This window comes from Petromyzon marinus, chromosome 79 (assembly GCF_048934315.1).
Source record: "Petromyzon marinus isolate PM22_M1 ecotype Great Lakes invasive population chromosome 79, UKy_Petmar_22M1.pri1.0, whole genome shotgun sequence".
Taxonomy (NCBI): Eukaryota; Metazoa; Chordata; class Hyperoartia; order Petromyzontiformes; family Petromyzontidae; genus Petromyzon; species Petromyzon marinus.
In genome coordinates, this window is record NC_133745.1 from 12,831,391 (window position 1) to 12,841,849 (window position 10,459).

Genomic DNA, 10,459 nt, shown 5'->3' on the forward strand with positions numbered 1-10,459 from the left:
ACTCACATCTACACTGTCCATGCTCACTCATACAACATCCACTCTCACCCCTACACCATCCACGCTCACCTTTACAACATCCACTCTCAACCCTACACCATCCACGCTCACCCCTACAACATCCACGCTCACTCCTGCAACATCCACGCTCACTCCTACACCATCCATGCTCACCTCTCCAACATCCATACTCACCCCGACACCATCCACTCTCACCGCGACACCATCCACGCTCACTCCTACACCATCCACGCTCACCTTTACAACCTCCACGCTCGCCTTTACAACCTCCACGCTCACCCCCTACACCATCTACGCTCACTCCTGCAACATCCACTCTCGCCCCTACAATATCCACGCTCACCCCTACACCAGCCACGCTCACCCCTACACCATCCACGCTCACTCCTACACCAGCCACGCTCACCTCTCCAACATCCATACTCACCCCGACACCATCCACTCTCACCGCGACACCATCCACTCTCACACCCCACTCCATCCACGCCCCCTTCTTGGGTGTCTGTATATACATCTGGGGTTATGTGTTTCCTCTCTCTCGTAAATTTAGCTCTTCTGTACCTGATGATGACTGCTTGTGTTGCAACCGAAACGTCGTACGCTATTGTTATTTTATTATTTTTTATTTATACGTGACTTTACCGAAAAAAACAAAGAGTAATTCTTGCAGTCACGAAAGCTTCGAATCAAGTCTGAACCACCTCTACGGGGAGGTATGAGGTCTGTGTCTTTGTGTTGTCTCTGCTTGTGCATCTGCCTTTGTGTCTTGGCTTGGATTTGTGTCTCTGTGCTGTCTCTGCCTGTGTGTGGGCCTTGGTGTTTCCGAGTGTGTGCTGCCGCGCCCCCTTTGCTCCATGCATACCTCATGCTAATTTGTCCCATTGTCTCTCAGCCTCACCTTCTCTGCCTATTTAAGGCGACTTCACTGTGTGCGTGTCTTTGCTGGTTCACTCTACTTGGATGTCTATGTGTGTGTGCGCGGTCTGTATTTTAAATTTCATACTTAACTTGCAATTTAACAATCTTTGAAATAGCGTAATCAACCAGACTATGCGTTAATTGTGTTTTGACCGACCGTCTGTGTTGCTTTATATGGTTTCCAAATTATGCTAAACCCTGATTGTTTGGTATGCTTCTCTCTCTGTTGTACCCTGTTGTATCTGTATTAGTTCCCCCCTACTTGGGTGTCTGTATATACATCTGGGGTTATGTGTTTCCTCTCTCTCGTAAATTTAGCTCTTCTGTACCTGATGATGGCTGCTTGTGTTGCAACCGAAACGTCGTATGCTATTGTTATTTTATTTTTTATTTATACGTGACTTTACCGAAAAAAACAAAGAGTAATTCTTGCAGTCACGAAAGCTTCGAATCAAGTCATCCAGACTGTTTGATGCCACTCTTTTGGGGATCAACCAGGAGCACAGAATAAAGGTTTTATGAGCGATGACCTCCAAAAGTATAGTTGAAGGTTGATTGTTTTATACATCTGAATGTGCGACAGGTCTTTCCAAGCATGGCCTACGACCATATCACCCTGAATGCGCCCGATCTCGTCTGATCTCGGAAACTAAGCAGGGTCGAGTCTGGTTAGTACTTGGATGGGAGACTGCCTGGGAATAGCAGGTGTTGTATGCTTTTGTTTACTTGGATGTGGATGGCTCGCTTTTTACACTTCGACTCATCCAGTGAGTGCACCTGCCAATTTCACGTCGATATGGTGTACTGCATTGGGATCAATATTTTCTTGTAAAATAATGTTTGATGCCACTCTTTTGGGGCTCAACCAGGAGCTCAGAAACAGGTCCCTTCAGGGTGGGCTGGTAGGACAAGTCTCTGCGCTGTCTATTACTGATTTTATACACCCAACAGCACGAGATTTCACTTCGTTAAAGTATTGAAAGGGGACGGACGGACGTACGGACACATTAATCTATTGCAGGCTGGTACACTCAGTTTACAACTTCGTTCCTACCAGTATAAAGGTTTTTTGAGCGATGACCTCCAGAAGTAAAGTTGAATATTGATTGTTTTATACATCTGAATGTGCGACAGGTCTTTCCAAGCATGGCCTACGACCATATCACCCTGAATGCGCCCGATCTCGTCTGATCTCGGAAGCTTTGCACGGTCGAGTCTGGTTAGTACTTGGATGGGAGACTGCCTGGGAATACCAGGTGTTGTAGGCTTTTGTATATTTGGATCTGGATGGGTCGCTTTTTACACTTCCACTCATCCAGTGAGTGCACCTGCCAATTTCACATCGATATGGTGTACTGCATTGGGATCAATATTTTCTCGTAAAATACTGTTTGATACCACTCTTTCGGGGCTAAACCAGGAGCTCAGAATAAACGTTTTCATGAGCGATAACCTCCAGTAGTATAGTTGAATGTTGATTGTTTTATACATATGAGTGTTCGACAGGTCTCTGCAAGCACGGCCTACGTCCATATCACCCTGAATGTGCCCGAACTCGTCTGATCTCGGAAGCTAAGCAGGGTCGAGCCTGGTTAGTACTTGGATGCGAGACTGGCTGGGAATACCTGGTGCTGTAGGCTTTTGCATTGTTATATCTGGATGGGTCGCTTTTTACACTTCGACTCATCCAGACTGTTTGATGCCACTCTTTCGGGGCTCAACCAGGAGCTCAGAATATAAGTATTCATGAACGATGATTTCCAGAAATATAGTTGAACTTTAATTGTTTCATACATCTGAATGTGCGACAGGTGTGTGCAAGCATGGCCTACGACCATATCACCCTGAATGCGCCCAATCTCGTCTGATCTCGGAAGCTAAGCAGGGTCGAGCATGGTGAGTACTTGGATGGCAGACTGCCTAGGAACACCAGGTGTTGTAGGATTTTGTATTTTTGGATCTGGATGGGTCGCTTTTTACACTTCGACTCATCCAGTGAGTGCACGTGCCAATTTCACGTCGATATGGTGTACTGCATTGGGATCAATATTTCATCGTAAAATAATGTTTGATGCCACTCTTTCGGGGCTCAACCAGGAGCTCAGAATAAAGGTTTTATGAGCGATGACCTCCAGAAGTATAGTTGAATGTTGATTGTTTTATACATCTGAATGTGCGACAGGTCTTTCCAAGCATGGCCTACGACCATATCACCCTGAATGCGCCCGATCTCGTCTGATCTCGGAAGCTAAGCAGAGTCGAGCCTGGTTAGTACTTGGATGGGAGACTGCCTGGGAATACCAGGTGTTGTAGGCTTTTGCATTGTTGTATCTGGATGGGTCGCTTTTTACACTTCGACTCATCCAGTGAGTGCACCTGCCAATTTCACGTCGATATGGTGTACTGCATTGGGATCAATATTTTATTGTAAAATACTGTTTGATGCCACTCATTCGGGGCTAAACCAGGAGCTCAGAATAAACGTTTTCATGAGCGATGACGCCGACGTGTTCAGTGAGCACGATTCGGATGTGGGCCGGACTGACCTTGTTAAGCACCAAATTGACACCGGTGCCGCCCAACCAATTAAACTCCCCGCATACCGAGTGGGCGCGCCTGAACGGGCCCAGATTAAAGAGGCCATCGTGGAAATGCTCCGAGATAACATAATCCAGCCCTCAGCGAGCCCCTGGTCTGCCCCGGTGGTACTGGTGATGAAAAAGGATGGGTCGACCCGGTTTTGTGTTGATTACCGAAAGTTGAACGCAGTCACCCTCGGCGATGCCTTCCCCATCCCCCGCATCGATGACACCTTTGACAGCCTCGCGGTGGCGCGGTATTTTTCCACCCTCGATCTAGCATCCGGGTACTGGCAGGTGGATATGGCGGAGGAGGATCGGCCAAAGACTGCATTTACCAAACCGATGGGACTGTTTGAGTTTCGGATACTCCCGTTCGGACTCACTAATGTGCCTGCGACGTTCCAGTGGTTGATGGAGCTGGTGATGCGGGGCTTGCAGTGGGAACAGTGCCTAATTTACCTGGATGACGTGATAGTGTTCAGTATATCTCTGTCTGAGGACTGGTCCAGGTTATGAGAGGTGTTCCAGCGACTGCGAGCAGCCCATCTCAAACTCAAGCCACGTAAGTGTAATGTTGCGCAGCACAAGGTGGAGTACCTTGGACACCGAATCAGCGAGGCAGGGTTGCGCACCGATCCGGAGAAGGTACGCGCCATAGTGGAATGGCCATGGCCAAGGAACCTGACGGAGATCAGGTCATTCTTGGGGCTCGCCACCTATTTTCATCGATTTGTAAAGGGATTCAGCGAGATTGCACGCCCCCTCACCCAACTCACTTCCCCTAAGAACCCTTATCAGTGGACGGAGGCCGCCTGACGGCCTTCACCACCCTCAAAGACCACCTCACCCATACCCCCACCCTGGCTTTCCCGGATTTTTCCACCGATTTGATTTTGGACACCGACGCCTGCAGCTATGAGCTGGGCGCGGTGTTGTCACAGGTGCAGGATGGGATGGAGCGGGCCATCGCATACGCCAGCTGGACCCTGAGCAGGGCCGAGCTGAACTATTGCGTGACCCGTCAGGAACTGTATGCCGTGATCTTCACATGTAAACAGTTCTGGCCGTATTTGTATGGCAGAAAATGTCGGGTGCGGAGTGACCATTATGCTCTGCAGCTCCATCTCACATTCAATAAATCGCAGGGGCAGATGGCCCGATGGCTGGCGCAGCTGCAGGAATACAACCTGCAGATCGAGTACCGGGCTGGGCGGATGCACGAAAATGTGGACACCTTGTCGAGGCAGCCCATGGTGTGCGCCGAGACGAGGGCAGAGGAGGCCTGCCCATGCTTCATGGGGGACGCTGCCAACAGGCAACGCCCCCCCGGGAGCGCACTGAGACTAACCCCCCTCTCGCGAGAGAGAGTGCAGTATGCGCCGCGGAGACCCCTACAGAAGGAGCCGACGGACTGCCCCACCCTGACCGGGCGGATCCAAGAGGACGTCGGCTGCGCCTTCCCGGGCCTGGACGACGAGCAGTTGAGACAGACCCAGCAACGGGACCCGGATCTGGCGGCAGTGGAAGTGGCCCTGCGGGAGAAGAAGAGCACCCTACCAGGACCCTGGAGTGGTTTGTATGCCCGGTTGTGTGTGCAGAACGGGGTGGTAAGAGGGTGCATCTGTGTTCCCTCCCAGGTGCGACCCCAGCTGCTATGGCTGGTGCACGACCACCTGCTCGGGGGCCATGATGGGGAACGGCGCACTCGGGAGACCCTGCGTCGCCAATATCTCTGGCCCAAATTGGTGCAAGACGTGGCCGCCTGGGTACAGGACTACCGCGCGTGTCAGCAATGCGGGCCGAAACCGGCACAATATCAGGTACCCCTGAGGCCGTTCCGCGTCAGTCGGACAAACCAGCTGGTTGGGATCGACCTACAGGGGCCATTTCCGCGATCCCACCGGTGGAGTATTTCGCACGCTATCCGTGGCGGTGGCCATCCCCGATAAGACGGCTCTTGTGGTGGTCTGGGCATTCGTGGAGCACTACGTACTTAAGCACGGGATCTCCGAATGGGTCATTACCGAGCAAGGTAGTGAGTTCGAGGCAGAGCTGTTTCAGGTGCTGTGCCGCGAGTTCGGAATCCAGAAGGACCGAACCACGGCGTAGCACCCCCAGGTGAACGGTATGGTGGAGCGTATGAACCAGACCTTAGCTGGGAAGCTCAAATGCATGGTGGCCGCAACTCAGCAGGACTGGGACGAACACCTCCCCTATGCCCTGTTCTCCTACGCCACCACAGTACACACGTCTACGGGACAGACCCTGTTCCTAATGATGTGTGGCCGTGAGTCTCGTCTACCTGCAGATCTGCTGTTCGGCGTTCCCCCACTGCAACGGGATGAGGGGAGCCGCCCCGTGGAGCACCTGATGGAGACTCTGCGAGGGGCCCGGGGCGGGGCCTACCCACAAGGAGAGGCCGCGCATCGGCACCAAGAGCAGGGCGCCCGACCCCTTATGGAGCCCCCCTTCTACTCGGCGGGCTCTAAGGTGTGGCTATACACCCCTCGTGTCGGGGCTGGACAGCTGGGGAAACTGACCACCTACTGGCGCGGACCCTGGACCGTGGGGCGGCAGATCTCCCCCTGGACGGTGCTGATTCACGGCGGAGACAGGGGCCGAGAGATGGTGGTCAACGTCCGCCAATTAAAACCATGGAAGGCAGCCCCAGCGAGGGAGAACCCCGCAGTTTGGGTACCCCGAAATCCCGGGGTCCCAACACCCTCCATGCTCGGCCCCGAGGGGTCACGGCCCAGGCCAGGGGGGGCGGGGACGATGGCACCTAAACCCTGCTGCCTCTGAGTTTGTTCCCCAGCCCACAGGTGCCGAGGGACGAGAGGAGCCATTGGAATGGAGGAAGAGACCGCCGCTAAAAGCCCAAAAGACGGAGCCACCACCCCCGAGGCCAGCCACGAGGGCCGGGCGAGTCCCGCCGACCCCGCGGCGCTACCTCGTGGGGGCAACCCAGGCGAGATGCTCCAGTCAACCCAGGACGGAGACTGGCACCTCGGCGGGCTATGTGGTGCCATAGCAGCGAAGCCGCTCCGTCGGGGCCATGCCTGCAACGCCACCACGGGAGAGCGTGCAGGCCGAAGCTGCTTCTCCCTCACCATCCCCAAAATGAGCACACACAACACACACACCCCCCACGTAGGACCTCGTGGGGAAGTCACCTGGCCTCCAGGTTTTCACCCAGGGGCCTTCTTCGTAGGGACATCCCTCACGGTTTCCTGGGGCCAGGGAATTGGCCGACTTCCCCCAGGTTGAATTACACCACAGAGCCGTGAATTGACGTGCAATTGCATGCTCACGATAAGGCTACTCAGTCACCGCGGTTAGGTCCACACGAGCACCAGGGGAAGCATCCGATTGGCCGGAAAAGTACGCTTGCACGCCGTGGCCAATGGCAATGGCCCAACGGCGGCCCCTGTTGATGGGTAGAGAGGGAAGCAGACGTCTGTGAAGGCACCGAGGTGGGCGCACCAATGGCGGTGGGGTATCGCGGGTTAGCCGGGCAGACCTTTGATGTAGAGAGGGATAAAATGGGAGAGGAGAGCGACGATGGGGGTTCGCGTTCTCCTCAAATGAGCGATCGGAGCAGTCAGCTTGCCGGCCACTGGGTCGTCCGTGGGACGAGTCTCAGCGAAGCCAGGCCCCGCTCCCCGCAAGAACCTCGTGCAGCCTCGTCTCTCCGCGACGGCCCACGCATCGCAGGCGGAACGTGAGTACGAAAGCGAGAGTGGGGAGTTTCACTCCAAGGGGACGAGGTAGATCAGCTTTAGACCATCGGGAGATAGGTTAAACCTGCCCTGCTGACTCGGACTGACTCGGGTAATAGTAGCCCACAGACACGCCAGGAATAAATCGTCAGTGATCAACAAACCTTGTTATGTGGTTTCTGCGAGTGTGGAACGGGCACATGGTGGTGTGAGTCCGCTCGTCGTGGTACGGGGATTTGCACGTGGGTAACTCTGTTGAGGCGGCCATTGTGTGCGGGCCCGACCGGGGTTCCTGCGTCGTACCCTGTGTTTGTGCGCGAGTGTGTATTTACCCACGTGTTTGCGCTCGCCCCTGCGCATAGCTCGTGATTAGCGTGTGTGTGTGGCGAGCGGCGGCGGACTCGTACAGGGGCACGGGAGGTTACTCATCCGCCCTTGTGTTTAATGTGTGCGTTAGGTAGACAGGCGGCGTACACGCACAATTATCCATACTGCCTTTGTTTAGCGTGTGCCCGCGGTGAGCGACGGTGGACTCGCCTGGGTACACGTGGGATTATCCCTACAGCCCTTTAAACAATCTCCATTGCCCGCCCTCGGTGGCAACGCGTGTGCGAAGGACGTCATTGCCCTCTGACCCCCTCTTCAGCGCGTGCGAGTGGTGCGTGGGGTTGTGTGAACGGATACGTCGCGTTTGAGTGGCTGAGAAGCGACATATTGATTCCAGGCAGCCATGCGCCAGCCCCGAGCTATGCCCCCCAAACAGAACCTGCGGACCCGAGGGGCTCCAGCGCGAGGAGAGGAGCTGGGGAGCGGCAGCCCTCTCCCCACGAGTGAGCAGTTGGATAGCGGCGACTCTCACATGAGCGAGGAGTCCGGAACCTGCAGCTCTCCCGAGATCAACCCTCCCCCGGAGGGGGAGCCAGGGGCCCACGTCCCTCACAATATCGCGTCCCTCCTGCGTTCTCTGCGGCTGTGCCGATCTGATTATAGAGTGCTTTGGGAAGGGTAATTGCCCGAAACGTGTTTTGATGTTGCGCGCCAGTTCCTCGTGAGAGTGGACCGGGCTCTTCTTCTCGTAGAATCGCAGCCGCGCGCTCTGCTCGGGAGTCGCGAGCGATGCGCGGTTGCGTGAGGCGCCGTCTGCTGCTACTGCAGCAGCTGCAGTAGCCGAGGAGGGCTCTGTCTCAACCGAGAAAGCGGTGATATAGAGGATGTGTCACCCATCCTCACACACTCGCACAACACAAACAGCACGCATACCTTCCGCACTCGACATCACGCATGCCTAACGCATCAAGGGTCGGAGGTCAGGGATCACCACGTCACGCACGCGGCACGCTCGGGCGGGGAAGAGAGATCGGGGTGTGAGCACGACGTGCACGAAACGCAATCTGATGAGTGAGTGGTTGACACTCGGATCGGATTGGTGCGGAGAGCGGATCGGGAAAGAGCGAGAAGTGGGAGAAAGGTAATTGGTGGAGAAGAGGTTTAAAAGTGGCTGAAAAACGTGGAACTGGGTTGGTTTGATGATGAGTGTTGCTGTAATGTACGAGCGGTGACAACGAAATAAATAAGTTGAAGTACACCAGCCCGAGTCTCCTTTTCAATGTGTCCTCGTCGTCCTCACCATGTCTGGACGTGGCAAGACCGGTGGTTAATCTCGAGCCAAGGCAAAGTCCCGTGCAGCACACTCGCACAAATATTTTCATAACCAAACGCTCTCAGCATTGAGCGTTTGGTTACAAAAACATGTTTTCTGTCGGTAGGTTTTCGCAGTGCATAGTTGTGTACCAAAACGATTTCAGAGTCATGGTTTCGAACAACCATGCAGTAAAATCTATTTCATTCGTGGTCTCAACAAAGAGCATATTCTGTACACGATATTTGAATGTTGCGATAATTTGCACCCGAATTATGGGGAAGTGAAATCCAAACAATGGAAAGAGGTTTTACATCTGACACTTGTTATGACCTCGTTATTACATCTTTAAAAATGTGCAGTTTCAAAGATTAACATCTTATTTAGATGATGTATACTGAATGGTGCCAAAACAACCACTGCACGGTCTCTCGTGGTTTTAATCGAGTATCTTTTTTTGGAAGGGTATTTTCTTGAGAAAGGAGCAGCACTTAAGGACACCAAAGCAGCTCATAGCCACTTGACTTTGATGCGGCATTCTGCAATGATACAAACCACGAGCGTCGAGTTTGTTATGAACACGGCTCCAGCATCGAGCCCTTTGCAAGCTGACGACCCCAATCAACACGCTCTCTTAGCATCACGTCACGACTCCACTGACCAATGAGAGCGCGCTCTGCGCCAGAGATCTCTGATCTCCAGGTTCGCAGCGCGCTAACCGTTGCACCACCGCTCCCCACACTTTCACAAACAAAGACAAAGATCCCCCGTGTAGCCTTAACAGAATGTTGGGGCAGGTACTGTTAGCGACTACCTATGAAGAACGGCACGGTACACGAGGGCATAAGTGACCAACACCATCCCCGGCCGCATTTGTTTCCCTAGTCGTGATGTTTACACAACGTGTTGATTTCAGGCTGAATTAGCGAGGCCAATAACCGATTCAGACAATCGTCACTTGTATTTGCCGTGAGCGGGAATCGAACTGATTGGCCGGCTTCGTGGCGAAGTGCGTTAATCACGACACTACCGCTCCCCACATTCACCAGCCCACACAAAGACACAGATCCCGCAGCACCTACCCCCCAACAGCCCTAACAGATTATTAGGGCAGGTGCTGTGAGCAAGCATCTGTGAAGGCCAGCACGGCTTGGCGAATGGGTTATTGTATGCTTGAGAACTTGAGAGGGTGGGTGGGTGGTTTGTGAGTTATTGATTGGATTTCTCCAGTATAAATACATATTCTAATTAATTTGTACGTCGGTATCTGAAATAAATATTCGGACAATGGAACATCTATTTACATTCGTATTCACGCGTGTTATACGAAGTGTATTTGTTGGGGTGTGTGTGTGCACCTTCTACCAAGAGTCTGTTCAGAAGGGTGCGCGAGGCGCGTGTGAGTGGTTCGTGTGCTGGGTTCCTCTCTGATTCGTGTACCAAGGAGCACGTGACTCGCCGTGACGTCACCCAAATCGCCAGTTGCCTCGCAACGAGTTGTCCGACGCGCCGTCACGAGGCCCTAACCGATGTCACGTGGTCCTAACTGCCATTTTGAGCAGAGGCGTTGAGCAGAGAGC

The 10,459-nt window shown here is 53.6% G+C and overlaps 2 non-coding genes and 3 pseudogenes across 2 annotated transcripts; all 5 read left to right on the forward strand.

Moving 5' to 3' along the window:
• Window positions 1–1,537: 1,537 nt before the first annotated feature.
• Window positions 1,538–1,656, forward strand: LOC142907570 (5S ribosomal RNA). Its single transcript, XR_012931096.1, has one exon. It is a non-coding gene; the product is annotated as a 5S ribosomal RNA (ribosomal RNA).
• Window positions 1,657–2,088: 432 nt separating this feature from the next.
• LOC142907581 (5S ribosomal RNA) lies at window positions 2,089–2,207 on the forward strand (annotated as a pseudogene).
• Window positions 2,208–2,460: 253 nt separating this feature from the next.
• Window positions 2,461–2,579, forward strand: LOC142907583 (5S ribosomal RNA; annotated as a pseudogene).
• A 186-nt stretch (window positions 2,580–2,765) lies between these two features.
• On the forward strand, window positions 2,766–2,884 carry LOC142907535 (5S ribosomal RNA; annotated as a pseudogene).
• A 252-nt stretch (window positions 2,885–3,136) lies between these two features.
• LOC142907549 (5S ribosomal RNA) lies at window positions 3,137–3,255 on the forward strand. The gene has a single exon (XR_012931075.1). It is a non-coding gene; the product is annotated as a 5S ribosomal RNA (ribosomal RNA).
• The last annotated feature ends 7,204 nt before the right edge of the window (window positions 3,256–10,459 follow it).